The sequence below is a fragment of the Neovison vison genome, chromosome 11 (assembly GCF_020171115.1).
Source record: "Neovison vison isolate M4711 chromosome 11, ASM_NN_V1, whole genome shotgun sequence".
In the NCBI taxonomy this organism is placed as follows: Eukaryota; Metazoa; Chordata; class Mammalia; order Carnivora; family Mustelidae; genus Neogale; species Neogale vison.
Genome location: NC_058101.1, coordinates 201,723,933 through 201,746,233, shown reverse-complemented (window position 1 = coordinate 201,746,233; position 22,301 = coordinate 201,723,933). Strand labels below are relative to the sequence as shown.

At 37.6% G+C, this 22,301-nt stretch overlaps 1 long non-coding RNA gene across 1 annotated transcript; it reads left to right on the top strand.

The window, feature by feature from the left end:
* Positions 1-2,243: 2,243 nt before the first annotated feature.
* On the top strand, positions 2,244-20,552 carry LOC122889158. The gene is made up of 4 exons (XR_006380824.1): positions 2,244-2,480; positions 7,669-7,849; positions 11,637-11,782; positions 20,160-20,552. It is a non-coding gene; the product is annotated as an uncharacterized LOC122889158 (long non-coding RNA).
* Positions 20,553-22,301: the final 1,749 nt, after the last annotated feature.

The window sequence follows — 22,301 nt, the reverse complement described above, 5'->3', positions numbered from 1 at the left end:
TTTTATGTTTCTTCTCTTTTTGTTGAGCGTCTCATTGAGGTCTTCCACTCTTTTCTCAAGCCCAGTGAGTATCTCTTCATTCATTACTTCAAATTTTTCTATCAGGAATATTGCTTAACCCCATTTTTTATAGCTTTCTAGCTGTGATCTTGTCCTGGTCTTTCATTCGGGGCATTTTCCTCTGTCTGCTCATTTTGTCTAACTCTCTGTGTCTGTTTCTGTGTGTTAAGAATGTCAGTTTTGGAGGCGCCTGGGTGGCTCGGTGGGTTAGGCTGCTGCCTTCGGCTCAGGTCATGATCTCAGGGTCCTGGGATTGAGTCCCGCATCGGGCTCTCTGCTCGGTGGGGAGCCTGCTTCCCTCTCTCTTTCTCTCTCTGCCTGCCTCTCCATCTACTTGTGATTTCTCTCTGTGAAATAAATAATAAAAATCTTAAAAAAAAAAAAAAAGAATGTCAGTTTTGTCTTCTGCTCTTAAAAGTAATGACCTTTTGAAGAAGAGTTCCTGTAATGTCCTGCAGTGCAGTGTCCTGTCCTCTGTTCATCAGGACCAGCACTTCAGGGGTGTTTTCTATGTGTTGTGTGCACTCTGTGGTTGTGGCTGAGTTGCTTTTGCCTTTAGTCCAGTTGTCTGCACTGTCTCTCTTTTTTTTTTCGTTGTAGGAAAAGTTTCATCCCTTCTTATTAGTGAACCAGTTTGGGGCTTGAGTTGAGTCAGACCAGGGGTTTGCCAGAAATGCAGTAGCAGGGAACTACATTGTGCTTTCCCTGTCTTCGGGCCTTAAGGTAGAACCAGTGTCTATGAGAAGCCCACTAGTAGGCCTACACTTGAACTGCTATGTATGGTTATCTTCCCCTCTCCCTGGGGCAGGAGTCATCTGAAGTGGTGCTGGCTTTCAGGGCTGCTGGCACAGTGTCTGGCCTGGAGCACCGCTTTGATAGGCTCTGTTCAAGGGTATTTGCTAGGGAATCCACAGGATAATGTGAGGACAGGGCAGGTGGTGCCATCAAGGTCAGCACTGGTCTGCTGTGAAGGGAACCTGTATCCACCTGGGAAAACTCCTGCCTAGGCCACCAGGTTGGATGTGGCAGATCTGTAGAAGTGCCCAGGGGCTGGGCGCACAGAGAGTGTTGGAGCTATGCTGACTCCCACAGATGTCCTATAGCTAGGCTGAGGGGTAGGAGAGGGAAAGGAAAATGGCACCTTCTAGCTCATTTTTTCTTGTCTCCCAATGATCTTTGCAAGTACATACTTTGAAATTAGTAAATAAATCTTCCTCCATATACCTCAGGCATTTTCCAAACCATTGCTTCTGTGCTATATCTGTTTGTTGTGCTGTCTCTTCAAAAGCTGGCATTCTGAGGACTCTGTCCTCTAGGCTCTCCCAGAGCCATGCCTGCTGATTTTTAAAATTGTTTATGTTAAGCTCCACTGATTTTTTAGGCCTCTCTGGTTTCCAAAGCCAAATGTTATATAGATTTATCTTCACTGTGTGGTTACTCCATGCCTGGGGTGCCTGGTAAGGATATCTGGTCCTCTCTCCATGCCCACTCAACCCTTCCTCCCATGGACAGTCCCAAGGGTCCATTTGGCTCTTAATGGCATCTTCACCTTATCTACCCTCTTCAGTGTGGCCTCTTTTCTATGTTTAGCTGTGGAGGTTCTGTTCTGCCCATTTTGGGGTCATTTTCTGGGTTATTTATACTGATGTGGATATTTATCTAGTTGTATCTATGGGAAAAGGCAAGCTTAGGAGCCTTCTATTCCACCGTGTTCCCTGGAAGTCCTTAATAATTTTATATACATTACTAAACCCATCTTTCTACTAAATGAGCCATCATAATTCTGTTATATTGTCAGTTTTTTTTTTATAATTAGCACTGGCATGTAAAAACATAAAATAGAGTTAAAATATGAAATACAAACCTTAATCCATAAAGTACATTGTCTTAGAAAAATTGAACTACTTGTACATGAGCCAGCTGTTTATACGAGCAATGATAGTTTTTTATAACCCAGAAGATGCTTTTTATACTAAAGTTATATGTTTCATAGGCAAATTATTTGTTTGCTATGAGAAAAACAGTTCAAACAGTTTATTCATATTGAACTGAGTGATCCATTAAGAAAAAAAATTTTTTTGAGGAGCAAGGGATAGGTATCAACAAAATGGCCGAATAAGAGATATGTAGCATGTATCTTCCCCTTAACAATAATAATTTGGCATCTGTCTTTAGAAAAATGTGCTTTCATGGAAGCTTTGGGACCCAGATAGAAGACAATGAAATGCTGGTGTAGTCTAAGACCAAGAAGAGCCATTTTGAGCAGACAGCTTGAAACCATGCAACTGACTCATGGACTGGTCCAGCTACAGAAAAGAAAGAACTGTTCTTCCTGACAGCTCCTCTGCAGCCTCATTTGGATTTGGGTCTGTCACCAACATCATTACCAAGGGACCGAGTCATTTCTACCTATACATCAGGTAATAGACATCTAGTCCTTAGTACTGGCTGTGGACTCTGAAATGCCCCCCAAACCTGGCATTAGCACCCCCCACCTTGGCCGTGGTCTGGAAACACTTGGAGGTAAGCCCCCAAACTCGATCAAACTTGAAATTCTGAAAGGACCCTGTCACTGGGCTCTATCCTGTTCCAACCACAGTCCTGGTGGCACAGGAACCCAGCAGGAGACATTCCTATATGTGCTCTTGGAGATCCTGAAGGGGCCCTATAATAGGCACCACCCCTTCCCAGCCGGAGTGCCATAACTGGCCTGTTGGCACAGGAACCAGGCAAGAAAAGTTTCTATCTACATCCCTGGAGGTTTTGAAAAGTCTTTCTTTGTGGCTCCAGCTTCTTCATAGTCATAGTCTGCCAGCAGTCCTGAGGGTCTAGGGTCCTAGCTGGGGGTACTTCCAGCTACAGCCCCAGAGATCCTGAAGAGTACTGCACTCAGCTCTAACTCTATCACAGGTGCAATCCCCCAGCAGACCTGTCAGCCCCAGGACCCATTTGGAAGTACTTTGTCTACCCTCATGGAGATCGCAGAAGTGCCCTCTATTTGCCACTAGCCCCTCCGTGTCTTGGTCAGGGAACAATCCAGCTCTCCCATGGATCTAGAAGGAGACACACCCATCTGTGCCTCAAGAGTCAGGTTTGTAGACCTCACACTCGGCCTTGGAAACTGAAACAGCCCTGGGACACGGTCCCTATCCTTGACTGTGATCCCGGGCCATTATTGCCCATCCAGTGACGAGGCCATGGACCTGGCAAAAGCCATACTGTCTTAACATCTAGTAATCGGCCCACTGTCTGAGGACCCTGAAAACCTCAGTGCCACCCTACTGAACAAGGCAATGGGGGCAGTCCCATCCACCCAGTGACCAGATGGGATCTGAGTCCCTTGTAACATGCCCACCAACTGCAGACCCCACTACAGACCCATCTACAGCCTTTTCACATTTTCTGATCCAGCTTGACTATGATTCCAGAGATAATTGGATTCACCCAGGGAACAGACAGGAGATTGTCATTACCTGCTGAAATCAGTGTAAAGACTAGAAGAGGTGTCCACTCTTTCAAATGCACAAGGTAGACTAGAGCCCCAAAATAAATGCCCCCAGGTGGGTTCAGGTAATATCTTACAGGGGAGCCTGGATTACTTGGGAAAATATAGCTTTTTCAATAACTGATTTGGGAAAACTGGATATTCACATGCAAAATAATGAAATTCAATCCCTTTCTTACACCACTCACATAAATTAACTTGAAATGGGCTAAAGACTTAAATCTAAGACTTGCACCCCTAAACCTCTCAGAAGAAAACAGAAAAAGCTCCTTAACATTGGCATTGACAATAATTTTGGGGGGTATGACATAAAAAAAAAAACCCACAAAAAAGTAAAAATAAGCTAGTGGGACTACATCATACTAAAACCTTCACAGCAAAAGAAAGTCAACAAGATGAAGGGAGACAATCTGGAATGAGAGGCTTTTAAGAGAATTAAATAAAATAAATCAGGCAGGAAAAGATAAATACGGTATGATCTCATTTATATGTGGGATCTGAAAAAAAAAATGTCTAACTCCTAGAAACAGAGTTTCCAGGGGTTGATGATTGAGGAAAAGAGGTGATATTGGTCAAAGGCTATAGACTTCCAGTTATATTGGATGAATATTGGAATCTAATATTCAGTATTGTGATTATAGTTAATAATACTATGTTATATGATTGAAAGTTGCCAAGAAAACAGATTCTAACCACACACACATAAATTGTAATTATGTGGGTTAATAGATGTATTAACTAACTTTATTGTGTTACTCATGTGTAATGTCTACATGTAACAAACCATCATGTTGAGTACCTTAAACTTAAACAATGGTATATATCAGTTATATTTCAGTAAAGCTTGGAAAAATAATACGTTTCATTTTTCTCATTATTTTCATTTTTACCTATAAAGGAATGTTCATTGAATAATTTTATCCAAAAATTGATATTAAAATCATTTTTATTATAAATATAAGATTCAATAACAGTGACAAAATTTTAACATATGAACTAAAGGACAGGTTTAAGAATATCTAGAAAATATATTTCCAGCATTAACATCTAACTCACAAGTATGGAGAATCTCGATCTATTTATAATTCTGGATTTTGAAATGACAGAATTACTTTGTGTGAATAGTTATCGACCTCCGCGAAAGCATCTTTTTAATTGTATTGCATCAATTTTTAAGTTATTCTTAGTTATAAAACTTGAAATACTATCACATTTTAAATATAATTTTAAAATATGGATGTTGCTTACTGCCATTGGAAAGTCATTTTTTTAAGAATAGTTTTTTTTTTCTCTTTTTTTTTCGAAGATTTTATTTACTTATCCGACAGAGATCACAAGTAGGCAGAGACGCAGGCAGAGACAGAGGAAGGGAAGCAGGCTCCCTGCTGAGCAGAGAGTCCGATGTGGGGCTCTATCCCAGGACCCTGGGATCACGACCGGAGCCGAAGGCAAAGGTTTTAACCCACTGAGCCACCCAGGTGCCCCTTAGGAATACTTTAAAACAGAAAAGAGTCAAATACATTTGCATTTGCATGTATCCTAGATTACATAAAATAAAATACCCATAGTATGGGAGGGTAGATTTCTCTCTTCCTGAATCTTTCTTCCAAAATTCTTTATTGATTGGTTACCTGAATCCATGGAAATGTTACTTAATGTTTAATTTTGTTTTCATAATATGTAATTTTTGCTCAAAAGCAGTAAGATTTTGGTATTCTGTAAATTTTCTAATCCTCTGAAATAATGTAAGAGACTGTAAATGCCTCACTCAACACTAAGGGAATATGGCTGAATAAATCATGGAACATTTAAATGGACTTATTCAGTTATAGGAATAGCCTCTTTCCACACCGTTCCCTAAATTAGACGGTGTATATTCAAGCATATTATTAAGCATATCTAAAACAATGTTTTCAAATAAGTGATATTTAAGCATATGAAAATGAATTATACTAATAAAATAACCAGCCTGCCTTCAAATTAATAATTTATAGATTCAGAATGAGAAATTAGGAGAGTTTTTTTCTGAGCATTTATTTTAACATATTTTAAAATGCAATATGTATAGTATCTGTTGGAAATTAGCATGTAAACATCATACGCATTTCAGAAGTATGGATGAAAATAAAAACAATGTAACCAGAATTTCATTCTTCAAAGAAATAAATACAGCTTCAGGTGAAAAAAATTTATTAACATGAAAACTATCAGGTTTATGAGCTGCAAAAGTAAAACTGTCTTCTCTAATAGTATAGATTATTCTTTAGTATTTGAATGTATAGTAATAAATATTCTGATCATCTTGGAAAATATTCATATTTATTTTCAACATATTTACTGTAGGAGGGCTTTATTTTTTAATATATTGTAGCTACAGAAAATTTTTTTAAAATAATTTTTTGGTAAGTACTTTTTTTTGTTTCTTTCTAGAATCAATCCTTTTTAAAAATTTATATCACTGTACTTGAAATATTCTTTGTTTTGCAAGACATCAAGGCATCCACTAAGCAACCTTAATGTTCATTTCACAGATTTGCTTTAAATTCCATCCAAAGATATATTTAAATTGCCAGTGAAGTTTGACAGTTGTTAATACATTTTACTTAATATTTAACTTTGCTTAAATATATCTTTTGGACCTTCTAGTTTGATTTTATTATAGGCATTTTATTGTTAATAAACATTAGTATAATTATGAGAAGTATAATATACCTATATTTTATGTATACATATGCAAAATACATTTACATATACATACAAAATACATTTACATATACAGTATACATAGTATAATTAGGAGGAGAAGCAGAGTGATAGATGAAAAAGGAGAACACCATATAACCACAGAGCCATGGCATTTCTAAATGGAGAATAATACAGCGAAACAATTTTTATCAAGTGAACAGAAACTAAGGTACTGTGGGTGTTATCAGCCTAAAATATTTGTAATTGAAGTCCTAAAACAGAGGAAAGAAAGGTAATGTAGCAGAAAAATACTGTTTATAGAAATTATGGCAGAAAATTCAAAAATCTGATGAGAAATATAAATTGACAGATTCGAGAATGTCAGAAAATACCTAAAGGATGGAATAAAAAGGAAAAAAAAAACCATGCCTAGGCAAAGCATAATCAAGCAACTAAAAATCAACGAGGAAATTTTCAAAGAATTGAAGAAAGAAGTATGATACTTTAAGGCTAACATCAGTTCAAAAATCTGTAGACAAGTCATCAGAAATTGTGTCAATAATGTAATAGCATCTTTAAATTGCTGCAGGAAAAACAAAACCAGGGGAGCCTGGGTAGCTAGTGGGTTAGCATCTGCCTTCAACTTGGGTCATGATCTCAGGGTCTTGGGATGGAGCCCTGTGCTGGGCCCCCTGCTCAGCAGGAAGTCTGTTTTTCCCTCTCCCTCTGCCTCTCTCCTGGGCTCATGCTCGGTCTCTCTCATTCTCTCTCTCAAATAAATAAAATGAAATCTAATAAAAGAAAGAAAGACTCCCAAAACTGCTGAACCAAAGATGATACCTCCAGGGAGAATAACCCAAAGGATGTGGAATAAAGATATTTTTAGACTGTAAAAATTATAAATAATAACTAACAGAATTCATCGTCAGCACATACAGTACACTTAATGCTAAAGGAAGTTCTTTAGACTGATGAAAAATGATATGAAATGAAGCTGTTCCAGTAGAGGTGGGTACAGCTCGGTGCTGACAAATTTATAGCTATAATATTTATATTAGGCTAGAACATTGGTCTTAAAATTAAAAACTGGGGGCGCCTGGGTGGCTCAGTGGATTAAAGCCTCTGCCTTCAGCTCAGGTCATGATCTCAGGGTCCCGGGATCGAGCCCCGCATCGGGCTCTCTGCTCGGCAGGGAGCCTGTTTTCCCCCACTCTCTACCTGCCTCTCTGCCTACTTGTGTCTCTCTCTCTGTCAAATAAATAAATAAAATCTTCAAAAAAAAAATTAAAAACTGGAGTTGCCACATTTAAAAGCTAGAAAAAAGATAAAGACAAAAAGCCTAAAAAGAGTAATAATACATATATGTGAAAACAAAGTCAATACAGAAATTACCATAGACCAAAATTGATCTTTTGCAGTAATGAACAAAATTGGTGGTGATTCCATCAAGATGGTGATGGTGACAGGTTGCCCCTGATGACTCCTCACAGGAATGACTAACAACTGCCCACGAACAAGGAATTGGGAGAATCCTACAACACTGGACTGTGGCAGAAGCACCCGCTGCACCAGGGAGGCCAAGACAGACCGCTTTGGAAGGTAAGAGAGTAGCTCCATGTTGACCTGTCTCCCAGGTCAGCGCAGTCCTATGCTGAGAGAGTCTCCCTGAGCCTCAGGACCTCGAGTGGGAAAAGAGAAACCAAGAAGGACGCCCAGCTCCCCAGTCCGCAGCCATGTGGGCCACATTGCCGGAGTCCTCCCTCTGGTATTCAGTCACAGGGCATGGCAGAGGAATCTTCCTGGGCCATCCACTGGGAATGTGACTGTGTTGGAGAAGGGGGTGGGTCTCGCAACAGCCAGGACACAGATTTGGCAGCTGGTGTTCATACCCAGGTAGTGATCCCAGCCTGGGGTCTGGCTCATCTGTAGAACCAAGCCAAGGGCACACATCACCTCATCTCTCAAGGATGTTGGTTGTACACACAGTCATAGATCGGGTTCTGGGAAAGGAGGGTTGGAGACATGGGATCACAAGAGACCTGTGGGGGATTGTGCCTCCCAACATCAAGGTGGAAGTGGAGTATTGCCCAGAGCTCACGGATCAATAATGGAACTGAGTGTCAAAGAGTAGATCCACATAAATACTGAAACAGTCTGTGATGCCAGATTTGGTATTATAGATAAAAAGTTGGAAAACAAGGATCCGACAAATAAACGGTGCTAGTAAATTGGTTATCTATATAAGGGAAAATGAAATTGGATCCTTACTTACCGTTATATTGTAAAATCAATTCCAGAGGAAATAGAATATTTTAGAAGAAATGAACTATTTTTAATTTAGAAGACATAAGAGAATGGTTTTATGATGGAGGAGGGTAGAGAAGGATTTTTAAAAATAATTTTCTTAAAGATATAATTTATTTGAGAGAGAGACATATCACAGGTGCAAACCGGGAGGTGGTCAGAGGCAGAGGGAGAAGCAGACTCCCTGCTGAGCAGGGAGCCGGACACAGGGCGTGATCCCAGGACCCTGGGATCATGACCTGAACTGAAGGTAGATGCTTAACCGACTGAGCCACCCTGGCACCTTGAGAAGGACTTCTTAAACAAAGCATTTCATAAAGCAGTTCTTGGTACACATTAATCTAATGAACATACTTTGTTCATCAAGTGATACAACCAAAATGAAAAGGCTCAAAGTCTCTTTATAATTTAAAAGAATATATTCTAAACAATTTAAGAGAATCAAAGTCCAGAAATATGAAATGAATTAATGGTTTATCGTGAACCATGATTGAAAAAAGCAAGAAAGTCTGAAGAGACAGGGAGAGAGTGTTGAATAAAAGCCATGCACAAATGGCCATTTTACATGGAAGAGACCGCGTTTCGAGAATGAACATAGTAATCAGGGCTATAGATTAAAACCACAACACCTACTATTTCATACTTCCCATACTGACAGAAATTAAGAAATCAGAGACTATGAAAATTCATAGACTCCTGATGCAGTTTATGCTGTTTCAAACACAAGAACTCTATCATTACCTAGTAAATGGAGATCATATGTAGCCCACAAAGTCTTGTACATATGGGGCAAATGCATCCCCTAGTGTATGAGAGTATATAAACAGTATCACTTCTGAAGTAAAATATTGGCCGTGATTCACACGTCCACTGACAGTAAAATAACAATGTTGTAGTGTATTCACAAAATGGAATAATCTACTACAGTGGAAGTGAAGACACTAGAATTACATGACTTAAAATGGATTTATGTGGGAGAAAAAGGAGTAGGAAATGGTATAGTCACAGAAAAAAATAGTATGATTTTATTTCTATCATTTTTTTTTTAAACAGCTCATCTGTTGTTTATCATTGAGTTAAAAACTTCAGAGCAAAGCTTGTAAATAACACAGTTCAGGACAGTAAAACCTGCAGTGGGAAGAAGATACTTCTGTGGTATTTGTATATTCTTTACTCTGCTTGGAACTGATTTCGTGGGTGTGTGTTCTACAAACAATCATAAAAATCTTGTGTCCACATACGTTATACTATCTTTTTTCTCAGTAGATAAATAAGAAGTAAAGAAGGGTCTGGGGAACGACAAGTAGGATGAATGAATCATATATAGCCATATCTTTGTAATAATTTTGAACACCAAAATTAGGTAAAAAAAGGTTTCAGGTAGGAAAAAAATATGAACCTTTAAAGAAACATGCCACTATAAAGTAATTAGATAACTGTCCCTTCCAGTGGAAGCTGGATGACAATAAGACAGCTCTTGGTGCACTAGAAAAACATAGAATTTTATGGAAGTTAAGCATAGAGGAAGATGTATATTCCATATTTACTTTGTGAAAAAAAATTTTTTTTAAGAAACTGCGTAAGCAAAATAAAAGTGATGTCAGTGCTCTCTTCGGCAGCACATACACTATAATAAAAGTGATACCAAAGCATGGGAGAAATTCTTTGCAGTGAGCAATAGAACCAACAAAGCGATGACATGAGAAAAAAAATGCAGAATGAGGGCCAAACTAGTACTTAGGTGTTATTTGACATAAATTTAAAAAGAGCCCATTTAGCCCAAGAAGCCTATCCTTGAAAAGTGGAATTCTTTTTATTTGACAGATGGGGTAAGCAGGGGTTTTCTGGGTGGCTCAGTTGGTTAAGCGTCTGTCTTCAGCTCAGGTTGTGTTCTCAGGGTCCTGGGATCGAGCCCCACGTGGGGCTCCCTGCTCCGTGGGGAGTCTGCTTCTTACTCCCTCTGACATGCTCTTTCCCTCTCACTATTTTTCTCTCTCTATTAAAATCTTAAAAAAATAAAAGATGGGGTAACCAAAAGCCAGAAAAATCTTAGTGATTTCAAGGCATAACAAAGATTAAAAACAGTATGATGAAGTCACGATCCAGAATAGAAAAAGAAGCAAATGGATTGTGGCGTTATTGTCACTAGGGATCTCCAGTAAGGGCGCATTAGCCCTGGCAATAACAACAGAAGCCTTGTCACTGTGACAGCAACGGTCTCCATCAAGTTAAGACACACGTCTTGTGATACTGCTTGGGGGTGGGGGGCTGATTCCACAGTAATTAATAATTTGCTCTATTTCTTGGTCATCTTAAACTGTGCCATTGCACTGTGTTCAAGTCTTGGATATTTGAATTTGGGCTGCATGGAATAGAAAGTTTTGAATCTTGACAAGATAAAAATTAAAGTTGTAGAAAGTTTAGATGACAGGATTTGGAGGGTGGTTGAAGTAGGGTTAAGGAGAAAGACAGGATATCCTCTTCTCATACTATGAGGAGTTTAAAAAAATAATAAATATTAAGTGTTATGTTACATAGCTTTGTATTTCTTAATGTTTGTATGCCCTAAACTTTTGTATTTTGAAGCCCTAACCCCCAAGGGGAAGGTATTTGGAGATGGGGCCATTAGAGTGTAAACGTAGTTACGTGAGGGCGTGAGTGTGTGGAGTTCTCAAAATGGAATTAGTGTCATAGTGGAGACAGCAGAAGCTGATTTACACACTCCTGGCTCTCTTGTTCACCCTGGTGCTCTCACGCACGCTCTCTCCACTAGGTGAGGACACGGTGCTGGAAGCCGGTAGGAGGGCTCTCCCCGGAAATAGAATCGGTCCCACCTTAACCTTGAACTTCCCCGCCTTCAGAACCGTGAGGAATACATTTCTATTGTTTAAGCTCCCCAGACGAAGGTATTTTGTTATGGCAGCCCAAGCCTATGAAGAAGAGAATCTTAAGTGTTTCATTGAAAACGACAAAGATGATGGTTAGAAAAAAGTTAGATTGACCAGAAAAATGGCTAAATACTAAAAGGAGAGAGCAGTGAAAGTTGAGGATGTTTTTTTTTAATCCACATATTTCATTGCAGCCTGTAAATGGATAATGTGTATAGCTGGTGAATCGAAACAGCACCGTGACCATGGTATTTGGAGAAAGAGTTAAGCATCGGAAGAATCAAAAATATAAATAATTGAAAATGATTGTCTCTGAAGACTGCTCAGTGGAAAGAAGGGGGTAAGTTGATTCAGTCTAAATTTTTCTGTATCATTTAATTTTAAACAGTTGCATGTGGCACTTTGAATCAGAAAAGGAAAACCAAACTTGCAGAATGCCATCTTATCAATGGCCCTGTGAGGGAAATTTTGCATAAACATGGATTATAAGTTCCTGAAATAGAAGAGCTGCATTTCCCATTCCCCGCCCGCCCCCCGCATCTCATCATCATACATAACCCATAACCGAGTGTTTTGCACATGGAGGGGCTTAACAAATACACTTGACTTACAAAGTTTATGTTAATAGCAAGAGAGATGCTGCAGGGACACCCCACGAGTTGCGATCCTTGCGGTGTACTTGGTCCAAATGCTTAGGTAAGGACAAAAAAATTGATCAGTTTGGAGCCTCGCTCATTAAATTAATAATGAAGGCCGGGGATAGGGGGACCATAGATTCTGTCATTTCCCTTTATAAATGAGAAAAACAATAAGGATGCTTATGACTTTGGGGGAACAAAAATATTAAAACCTAGACTTATCTTGAGAAAGTTAACTCATCATGCACAGAAAGCTGAATCTATTTTTAAATTCTATTTCTTCTTAATTGACTTTAATTGCTAATTCTTGTCAACAAGGACAAACAGGCCTTGCATTTTAAATGAAAGGATGCAAGCCATATTCAGTGCCGCCTTGAAATTTCCAGACCATTTCAGATGCAGTAGCCATAGTGGTCTTTGCTTCTCCAGTGAAGCAAACGCGAATCACATGAGATTCTATATTTCACATATTCTCCAGAAAATCCTATGCTGAAGAATGTGTCTTCCATGAAATAGTAATCTTTTTTCCTTTGTCATGAGTGTACATTAAAAAATGAAAGTGATCTTAGCATCTCAGCATTATTTTTGTTTCTACTTAGCATTATATTAAAAAAGGTCTGCTTTTATTTGGCATCTCTGGGTAATAATCATCCTTTTTCAAACTGGCTGAAACAAATTCTCCAGGCTCCTACCCCTATATTACACCTCTGGGACTTCGTATAAAACTGTGAAACTTAACACCCATCATTTCTCATACAGTTACGTAACAGGAACACAATTCTGGTTGCTGCATCTTTCAGACTCCACTGATAATCTCATCTAATGCTTAGCAATCGCACTGATCAAAAAGTCGTCCACAAAGAGAAATAGGGAGCTTTGAGTATTTATTCACTGACTCAACAGAAAGCAGTCAATTAAGCATGTGTAGATCACAGTCCAGCCGTGTTGCCAGTGCTCATGCAGTTTCTTTCCATCAAGTTTCTCTTCCTTAGCCAGAAAGTCATGAAGCAACAAACACACCCAGTAAAACCAGGCATTGGTTCTTACTGTCCCATCTCAGGTGAATTCACACAAATTTGATTCCATGTCCCCCCTCCAGAAGGAGAGAGTACTCCTGACAGTTTTTGTCTGTTCAAGGATTATTGAATTTTAGTTAAGATCGCTTCATGCTAGTTGAGCAATATGAGGGTAGAGCAAAAAGATTTTGGGGGCACTTAATACAGGAAGGACATTACACTCATGATGTATTGTAGAATGGACATTTTCTTTTTCAGAAAGTTCTGAAACTTTCTGAAGTTTCAGGGGATGCCTGGGTGGCTCAGTTAATTAAGCATCTGCCTTTGGCTCAGGTCATGATCCCAGGGTCCTGGGATCGAGTTCCGCATCGGGCTCCTTGCTCGGCAGGGAGCCTGCTTCCCCTCTCTCTCTGCCTGCCTCTCTGCCTACCTGTGATCTCTCTCTCTCTGACAAATAAATAAATAAAATCTTAAGAAAAAGAAGATTCATGATGTTTTTTACTCTTTGCAACACATTTCATGTTCCATAAAATTGTAGGCATCTATTTTTTCTTTAAACATATGTGTCTGTACATACAACACGTGCATAAACATTATGTGCTAAAGGGAGATGAACCTTTTTTATACTTATTTTTAACTAGGTTTCCTTAACTAGATGGCTTCCCTGATGTAGATGCTCCTTATTTTTATTTGTAGAAAATCTGCCTTTCATTTTTCCACTGTTGAGCATAGGCCGAGCTCACTGGGAATTGAAGTATACGATATTCTACAAGTAAAGAACAAAATTCCACATCCAAAGCAGCATTATTCTTTGAATTTAAGAAATGTTCCTGGTGGTTTTTTGCCCCTTAGTTCCTTCCATTTTTTTAAATTCATGATGATAAAATGATTATTAGGAACTCATAAAACTGTATGCTTTGTTAGTGACAAAACCTGGTGTACAGTATTTTGACGATCATTTTTTTAAAAATCTATAGTTGCATCTAGAGAGTTATCCTCATAAAAAAGTAAGATAATAATGCTTGAATTAATATTAGTCATACATACCCGTAGGCACTTAATAGCAAAAATATTAGCCATGAAAAAATGAACCTTTTTCTGAATGACTAAATATCCGGTCTACATCTATGACATATTTGACAATTATATTAAGCAGAGCACTTTGAAAAAAAAAATCTATTATACAGTAGCCTAAAAAGAAATGCGGACTACCAGAAAGCATATCCAGCATGATTCTCTTGTTAAAATAGGTTGATAATTGTATCTGTGAAGTAAGAATAATGAACAGAATTTTCACCAAAATGTTAACTATGATTGTTTCTGGATGGTGAGCTTTTGATAAATTTTATCTTGTTTCATCATATCCTTGTTTTTCTTTGAAAATATGCTATCGTCGTAAGAAAAAGAATGATCAAAGGAAAGTATTTTTCTTTGACTTTTTTTGAGATTTACACGTTAAAGTTACCTTGAAATGTTGTAACATAGAATAATTATTCCCCAAATCTAAAGATGCCTCTTAAAATATTCAGTTACACAGCATATAAGAATATCCTTTAGAATATCTTTAGTCAAGTGTGAGGGTGTTTACCCTTTGAAAGGACAATGAAATCACCAAAAAAAATCACCCTTGTTTTACTTCCCCCAGTGCAGTTCTTGCTATGCACTGGGAAATGGACCTCCAACAACCGTTCCTGGGGGAAGGAAACCATGTATGTTCGGCCGCTGATATTAAAGGTGAATTTCTTTTCTGAGGTCAGGATGAGTAATAAGCAATTATGCCGTTCAGGGTTGAGTTAAAAAGTACTTGGTGTTTATATGACCTTCCATGAGTAGTTTAGTATATTTATAAATATTTGCCATCCATTTGCCTTTTGTCGTTGACTAAGGATTGACCTGTGTCTCTTGTCACTGACACCTAACACCACAATGAATTGAAATTCTGTCTTTAGAAATAGGTCTCCTTGATACTGGGACATTTATAAATGGGCCTTTAAAGACTGCACTTTTTCTTTACACTTTGTTTCAATTTCCTGTCACTCTCAAGTGGAGATTTTTATAATACTAAATTTATCACATCTTTCCAAGATCATTTCTCTGGCGCTAAGCTTCTGGTGTATACTTCATCTCTGCAGGAGTCCGTGTTTACGCTGTCCCCTTCCAACTTGCAGCAAAGTGTGCTACGAAGGCACTCTCAGACAGGATGGGGCACTCCTTTCTTTAAAGAAAAAACAAAACAAAACCCTAAAATTAGAGGGAATCATTGGTTTTAACAGCTAAGTTAATTAGAAGTCTGGTCATAATGGAGGTTTTGAAGAGAAGCCATTTCCAGAAAATATCAACCTCGGTTTCTTTCCTGTTTTGAGATACAGAAGTTCAGATGGAGGAAAATATTTAATTGGTTTTTATCATTATTTAAGCTGCAGCTTACCTAAAGTTCTTTGTTCTGTCCATCCTGTCTTGAAAGGCTTTTATCCATCTTTATCTTCTCTTTTCCTTTTGTGAAGGAATTTATGGCAACTTGAAGCTCTTCTCTGCTGTGTGAATTATGTCGCTTACTGCCATCATTTTTTGCACTTTCTGCTTTTTCTTAACATCTTTGTAATTTTTATAGCCTATTATTTTTCATAAAGACAGGCAACTCAGTTTCACTTGACACAGTTATACAAGTTCTAAGATTTTTTTCCCCTCATGTCACAAATAAGCTTATGATCGTTGCCTCTAGAACGAGTCAAATTAAAGAATTAAAAGAGGAAAAGAAAACAAAATCTCAATTTGGGAGATTGATAATTACTTTAGTTTCCAAACCTAATGCAAGCAAAATCTGCATTTCGCTTTCTATACGCTTCAACATATTGCCACCATCACCGAAAAAAAAGCTCCCGTTTCCAAATCAACTTAACGAATTTAAAAGCCTACTTCCGTGTTTAAATTATACATTTTAGTCCATTCTTCAGTTTATTACGTTCCTTTTAATATGCATAGAACAGCACTATTGCCACAAGAAGATAGCGTCTGGAACTTAAATGTCCATTGGGCAACAACTATCGGCATTTTTCCTCTGTCGAGGTCATGAACCCAATTAATCCTCATTGCAGAAAGGATAAAGGAAATACCAGTGATCATACACACTAAATGTTATCCAAATCTAATCTGACAGTCATTGCTGATTGAACTTTGTATACCCTGAAGCCTGAGAAAGAGTCTTAGCAGGCATATAGATTTCTCTGTATTTTACTAATGGCTAGTCCAAATGCTTTTTAGCATCAGCAGAAATGGAACTGCAGAGTTACATGTGGGATTAATTTTTACTGCGTAGGCTATATTGAGTGTGAATATCTAAAAGCATTTCATGGCTTTATAGGAGAATGTACATCGTCTTTACTAAAAAGAAAGGAAAACCTGCCTGTGTTTCTCTAATATCTTGTATATGAAATTGATGACCCATGGAATAAAATGTTAGTAAGTTCACCCCAGTAGAGGATTAATTTTTTTCCATATTTTTAGTAAGGAGGGATTTTAGTGATCTCTCTAATTTTAGCCTTTCACACAGTTCTGGGGTCATATTAACCTATAAATAAATTTTTGCTGGACTTTATATAATTACATAAAATTTTATACATGTGGTCATACATACGATGTCAGATGGTTGTAATCATAATTTATACATAATGGTATACCTACTATTTTCATGTATCCATTCCTCTTATTGTGGATTCTTCAAAACCATAATTTCTAGTATGGTTCTCAAAACTGTGTTTTCTTCTGGTCTCCTTAACCCGTAGTCCACATATTGGAAAATATAGTAAAAGATATACCTGAGATTAAATCCAATAATTCATGTCAAAGTGTCAAAACTAAAGTAAAAGCCTTTCTCACTACAGTTAGTCCATCCTACTGAATTCCAGTCTTCCTGCGATGGAATCTACATCCAAATTGGAAATGAAGAAGTCAGCTTATGTGTGTCCTTTGCTTTCCCCTTTCACATCTAAATTTTTATCAAGTATTTTCTAACTCCCAAATGTCACTCAGATCTCCCTGCTCTTTCAACACTTGCTGAATGCTAATTACTCCTTTCCTGAATTAGGGTACCACCTTCCCCCAAAGTTTTCCCTCTTCCTGGGTGTTCCTCAGTTCTCTTCACACCAGTTTAAATTGCTTTCTAAAACAGTAATCCTTACTAATCTGCTCTTCACAGAGAAAAGTAGCTCCTTTTCTTCTAGAGGATAAAATTAAAACTTTTCAACATAGCCTGCAAGGGCCATCATTAATCTGGTTCCTATCCAGTTTTATAGTTGATCAATAAAACTTCTTAAATATCCTACATCCTCAGTAGAACACATCCTTATTTATAATGCTGCTTCTGTGGTGGGCAACCCTGGAAGATGCTAATGTATCATACAAAAGTCTTCACATTCTGTCCAGTGCCATTGGGCCTTCTTGTTCCCAGATTTCCATTCCATTCTCCAGTCCTTAGGATTCCTGGTCAGTCTTCGTCTGATTCATAAGCTGTAGTGTATGCAGGGTGAGAGTCCAGGAAATCAAAGAGTAACTCCTGGGAGACTGAAATTAGAACAGATATTTGAAAATTTTCATTGTTTGAGATACAACAGGATTCTTTTTTTTTTTTTTTTAAGATTTTATTTATTTATTTGACAGACAGAGATCACAAGTAGGCAGAGGCAGGCAGAGAGAGAGGGGGAAGCAGGCTCCCGGCTGAGCAGAGAGCCCGATGCAGGGCTCCATCCCAGGACTCTGGGATGGTGACCTGAACCGAAGGCAGAGGCTTTAACCCACCGAGCCACCCAGGCGCCCCATAACAGGATTCTGACCAGCCAGAGTGAAAAGACTTTGAGAACATCTCAGGTACTCATTTGAAAGGCTGTGTCATAGAAATCAAGACCATTCTTATAAGAATAAGTTCTCTCCTCTAGGAGTAAGATCAAAATTAGGTACAGACACACTCTAACAAAACCTGTCAAAGCTTAAAAGGATCAAGGAAAGCCACTAGTATTTTGACTAGTATCCACTGGTAATTTGACTTTCTGCTAAAACAACATGCCGTTAGAGTAAGGTAAACTTTAAAAAATTACCCATAATATAAAGTCTGAATAAAAAATTGCTAGACAAAGCAATAGGAAAAATTGATAAGCAATCTGAAGATAAGAAAGTAAGTAACAACAGATTTCAGAGATAATCCAAATATTAAAGTGACCAAAGATTTTCAAACTATAATAAGTTAACTAGAAGGAAAGATAGACAATGTGGTTGAAAGGAAGTATTAAAAACAACATTAGAATCGGCATGCATCAATCCAGCAAACCTTCGAGAAGTATAAAACCCCGCCTGAAATGAGGAACGCACTGGGTGGCTTTAACCACAAAGGCACCCAACTAAAGATAAGATTCAAAAACCTGAAGCAGTTAAAGTAAGGGGAAAAATACTGAACTAAAGCACAGAAAGAAAACATGAAAGTAATAGGAAAAAAACAGAATATATACATGTAAAAGAAAAACATTTTCTAATATAATTTAAGTCTTAGGAAGAAAGCAAGGGGAACCCGGTAGACTCAGTTGGTAGAGCATATGCGACTCCTGATCTCGGGGTTGTTTGAGCCCCTGTTGGGCTGAGAGCTTACTTAAAAAAAAAAAAAAAAAAAAAATTAAGAGTAATAATAAGGCAAAAATAATTCTGGGAGACAATTCTGGTGAGATATTTATCACTGATTGAAAAAGCTCATCAAACCCCAAGCAGAATAAATATAAGTAAAACACCACACAGATATTTTGTACAAAATTGTTAATAACAAAAGATTAGGAAGACCAACAGCAACAGAAATTACAGAAACCAAGAGATAATGAAATGGAAACTTTAAAGTGATAAAAGAAACAAAAACTCCCCATAGAGAATACAATATTCCAGGAACATGTCTTTGAAAATTGAAGTAAAATAAAGATGTTATGATAAAGAAAATGCAGACCTCATCACTAGCGGGTCACATAACAAATACTAAATGCTTCTTTTAGAAACGTGTAAGTATAGGAAGGAACAAATACCATTAGAATTTATAAATATATGAGTACATATATCCAAGAGTATGAACTATTTAAAGCAATAATAATACATACAGGGATAATGTTTTTGTTTATAAAGTGTGTAGAAGTAAAAAATATAGCAAGGACCAAAAAAAGGCAGGAGGCTAAACGCAGTTTAAAAATACTATCTTGTGCATTGTTTGATAGGAAAAACATTGCGTTCTTAGACACTACAATAAATTAAATATGTATTTTGTGATTTTTGTTGAAAATTACCAATAGAGCAATACCAAAAGCTATAATGAAAAGCTAATAGGGACAATTAAACCAAGTAATAGGAAAGATATGATTGATAACAAAAGGAAGCACATAGAAACAAAGTTCACATGAAACAAGTACAAGATGGTCAGTGAGACGTCAGGCAGTCATAGGAAAGGTACTTGTTGGTCTGTCTGGGAAGCTGACAATATTCTATATATGTATATAGCTATATTGCTTGATGTGGGAGGTATTCACGATAGATTTCTGTTTGATGGACATTTTAGCTTACGGTTTTTTTAAGAAAGGTGAAAAATAAACAATATTTAGTATCCAAGGATTCACATTCATGCAGAGCCACAATCATCAGCTAACTAGCCCCTACCCCAATTCCAGGGAGCGTGGATTTCCAAGATGGTAGACTTCTCAGGAAGCCTGCTTCATATTAATTTGCTCTGTCTTTTGTGATCCGTTTTCCAATCTGTTCCTTATACACTCCGCTTCACGAAAGTCCTCACCCCTCATTTTCTCCTGAACGTCAATATGAAACCAATTGCTAGTGAAACGGAGCTGCCAGTCCTAGGTTGCTAGCTGCCTTGCCATAAGCGTTGACTTCACAGAATGCTAATAACTTGGAACAGGGACTATATCACCTACTGATACTAAATGAGGACTACATGTCTAGTGATCATTTTTCTAAATATCTATTTAAAATTAAAAAAAAAATTTTAATTTAAAATTTTAAATTTAAACAGTTTTTTTTTTTTTTTCAGAGACCTTAAATCCTCAACCAGAACAGTTGATGAGATGGCAGAATCCTAAACAGAAGTCAGGACAGTGGTGCTAAAGATGGCATTATTTGTTGAATCCTTCACTTGCTATAGGTCAGGTATGGTTTAGATGTTGGAAGGTTCTATGTGGCTCCTCTGGTCTTCAATGGAGCCCCTCGGGGGTTCCCATTGATGGAGAAACTGAGACCCAAAGTAGTGAAGTGGCTTTTCTAGACTGTGTGGCAAGTAAGTTCCTGATTTATTGAAACCTTATTGAAGCCTTACATCAGGGTCAGGCTTAGAGTCTGTATCCAGTAGCTTTTCATATTCTACACATGCCATCTTAACAGTATGAATATAAGTAGTGTATCCTTATGAAGCAGTAGTCTTGAAAAAAAGTACTCATATTGAAATATATATTGAATATATTTTGAAATATATTAAAATATTAAACAGAAAGGGTTTTATAAGGCTAAATATTACATAATTCATATTACATGATTTTGTAGATTGTATGAGTGATAAAAGGCTAATCATAAGAGACAAAAAATAAGTTTGGTGCAGATTGCTCCTTTTTTTTTTTTTGGTATAACGGCAGCTTAACTGAACGTGTTGTTTTTCATTGTGGATATTATATATTTCACTTTATAAGAATCTTGGCCTTGTGATTCTGTGGCTTTTATAAAATAATTAGATGACTCAAAGGGCAAAATGGAGCTTAGACAGACAGATTCACAGCTTAGACCATATGTCTTCCAAGTAGAATGTCATAATATGTAATTTTGTCAGGAAACATATTCTAGTAAAATATCCAAGAGGTAACCTCTTTTCAAAACTTCCGTTTATGAGTTATGTGGGCAAGATTTAAAATAAACCATTCAGAATATATATTGCTCTATTGCTATACATTTAATTATTTTAGGGTTATCCACATTTTCTAAGAACACTAAATAAAATATATTGAGAGAATACAGCTAAAGTAATAAATAACTGACATTTCTACTTTCAACATAGTTTAATTTAAGTAAACTTGACCTTATTAAATTGAAAAGAGAGTATAGGTTCAAACTCAGTCTTGCTAAGATTTCAAATTTTAAAGGAAGAAGAAAAAATGGTATGGGCACAGTGAAATTATAACATGAGCTTGTTGGCTTCCATCATCTTTGAAATGAAAAACAAAGGACAAGTTGAATGTGATTGCGTGTGTATGGGGAGTGGGGTCAACTCTAGACCCTTCTTTAAATGCGAGAAGCTATTAAATGGACAGTATTAATCAGTGAAAAAACATATCGAAGTTATTTATCAAAGTATTGGGAGTTCTGGTTACTGAGGGGGCAACAGAGGACAAAAGAGAACTCTTGCTGGGAGCGGTTGTGATGAAAACCAGCCAGTGTCGGTGCTTCCACGAACTCCAAGTGTCCCTCTGTCTGCACGCGCACATCTCGAATATAGCCAAGCCAATTTTTCTGTTAGAATGTAGAGGAAAGTCTTAACCAGGTCTGAGGAAACAGAAGCCTGCCTGTTCTTCAGAAGAAAATAAAAGACAAGTGAAGATGGGAAAATACGGGGCAGTTGGAAATTTCTCAAAATAAAGCACCTCTAGCACCATGATCTAATTTTAGAGCAATTTTATCACACCCCCCCAAAAGGAAGCCCATACCCGTCGGCAACCCCCATCCCAGCCTGCAGACTCAGGCAATTTGTAATCTACTTTTTGTCCATATGGATTTGCCTATGCCGGACATGTCACATAAATGAACTTGTGGGATTTTGTGACCGGTTTCTTTTATTTACCATAATGTAATGCCTTCAGTGAAAAAGTGGTATGACACACGGATTATATCTCAGTGAAACTCTTTTTAAAAATAAGATGTAACATCTCATAAAAAATGGCTAATGGTCACTCCAGAAGAGCTAAGGTGTCTTTGCTTCTTCATCTGAGATGCAAGTGGCTCTTTCTGAGATGGTAGAAAGTCTAGGAATCAGGATAATTAGCAGCATTCGGCTATTAGTGGCTTCCCTACCTGAATGCAGTGATCAGTTGGGCATGTAAACTCAAGTATCATCAACTCAAAATAAAGAGCTAATAGTAGTTAAGTTTCTGGGGATCTTAGGAGCAGAAGCCACCCAGTCAATTAAAAATAA